The sequence below is a fragment of the Meles meles genome, chromosome 3 (genome assembly GCF_922984935.1).
Source record: "Meles meles chromosome 3, mMelMel3.1 paternal haplotype, whole genome shotgun sequence".
In the NCBI taxonomy this organism is placed as follows: Eukaryota; Metazoa; Chordata; class Mammalia; order Carnivora; family Mustelidae; genus Meles; species Meles meles.
The window spans coordinates 16,061,125-16,063,438 of NC_060068.1; positions in this window are offsets into that span (position 1 = coordinate 16,061,125).

The window sequence follows — 2,314 nt, forward strand, 5'->3', positions numbered from 1 at the left end:
TTGTTGAGGTTTGTTCTGTGTGCTAATATGTGATCTATTCTGGAGGATGTTTGTAAGCACTTGAATGTGTTTTGTGGTTTTAGGATGGAGTGTTCTGAATATATCTGTTAAGTCCATCTGCTCCAGTGTGTCATTCAAAGCCATTGTTTCCTTGTTGATTTTCTGGTCTGTCCATTGCTGTAAGTGGGGGGTTAAAGTTCCCTACTATTATTGTATTATTATCCATGAGTATCTTTATTTTTTTATTAATTGATTTATATAGTCGGGTTCTCCCAAGTTAGGCACATATTTACAATTACTAGATCTTCCTGATGGATAGACCCCTTAATTATGATATAGTGCCCTTCATTCTTCTTACAGTCTTTGATTTAAAATCTAGTTTGTCTGATGTAAGTATGTCTACTCTGGCTTTCTTTTGACACCCATTAGCATGATAGATGTTTATCCTTCCCCTCACAGGTGACTTTAGATCTAAAATGAGTCTCTTGTAGGCAGCATATGAATAACCTTTTAATCCATTCTGATACCCTATGTCTTTTGATTGGACCATTTAGTCCACTTACTTTCTGAGTGATTACTGATAGACAGAAATTTAGAGCCATTGTGTTATCTGTAAAGCTGGTATTTCTGGTGATATTCTCTTGTAGTCTTTGTTGCTTTTAGTCTTTCCCACTGAAAGACATCCCCTTAAATTCCTTGCGGGGCTGGTTTAGTGACCATGAACTTCTTTAGTTTTTGTTTGTCCGGGAAGTTCTTTATCTCATCTTCTATTCTAAATGACCTCAAAATGACGCTTTGCTGGATAAAATGTTCCTGGCTGCATATTCTTCCTATTTAGCATGTTAAATATATCCTGATGCTTTCTTCTGTCCTGCCATGTTTCTGTGGATAGATCTGCTGTGACCCTAATCTGTCTGCCCTTGTCAGTTAAGGACTTTATTTTTTCCTTGTCTGTGTATATTGTGAATTTGACTATGATGTGCCCTGATAGTGGTTGGCTTTTGTTGAATTTAATGGTAGTTCTCTGTTTCTTGGATATTGATGCCTCTATCCTTCCTTAGATTAGCTAAATTTTCAGCTATAATTTGCTCAGATAAATTTTCTAGCCCCTTTTCTCTCTCTTCATCCTCTGGAACTCCTGTGATATAAATGTTATTCCATTTTAATAACTCACTGAATTCCCTAAGTCTACCTTCATGTCCCATTATCTTTGTTTCCATCTTCTCTTCAGCTTCATTATTTTCCATAATTTTATCTTCTTCATCACAAATTCATTTGTCTGTTTTATCATTCTGCATTTCTGTTAAAGCATTTTGAATTTTAGCCTGGCTAGATTTAGTTTTTACCTGTGCAGTAAGGGATTCTCTACTGTCTTCTTTTTTTTTAAGATTTTATTTATTTGACAGACAGAAATCACAAGTAGGCAGAGAGGCAGACACAGAGAGAGGGGGAGGCAGGCTCCCTGCCAAGCAGAGAGCCTGATGAGGGGCTTGATCCAGGACCTTGGGATCATGACCTGAGCCGAAGGCAGAGGTTTTAACCCACTGAGCCACCCAGGCGCCCCTCTCTACTGTCTTCTATGCTTTTTTCAAGCCCACCTAATTCTGTTATAATTGCTGTTTTAAATTCTAATTCAGACATCTTACTTACTGATTAAATCTCCAGCCATTATTTTTTCCAGTTCTTTCTTTTGGGGTGAATTCCTCTGTTTTGTCATTTGGGGGGGGGAGCAAAATAAAAAAAGTTTAAATTTAAAATAAATAAATTAAATCTTAAAAATGAATAAATGGAGTGCCTGGGTGGCTCAATGGGTTAAAGCCTCTGCCTTCAGCTTAGGTCATGATCCCAGGGTCCTGGGATTGAGCCCCAAATTGGGCTTTCTGCTCAGCAGGGAGCCTGCTTCCTCTTCCCTCTCTGCCTGCCTCTCTGCCTACTTGTGATCTCTCTGTCAAATAAATTAATTAATTAAGTCTTTAAAAATAAATAAATAAAAAGCTTTTTCCTCCTCTCTCTCTGCCTGCCTCTCTGCCTACATGTGATCTCTGTCAAATAAATAAATAAAATCCTTTTTTAAAGATTTAAAAATTTAAGATAAAATATAATAAAATACATAAAGGAAGCTATACTAGGTGTGTTTTGGTCTTGTCACAAGAAACTTGATAGAGAGGGAGGAGTCAAGATGGAGGAGAAGTAGCAGGCTGAGACAACATAAGGTAGCAGGAGATCAGCTAGATAGCTTATCAAACCACTGTGAACACCTACAAATCCAACAGGAGATCGAAGAAATGAAGAGCAACAATTCTAGAAACAGAAA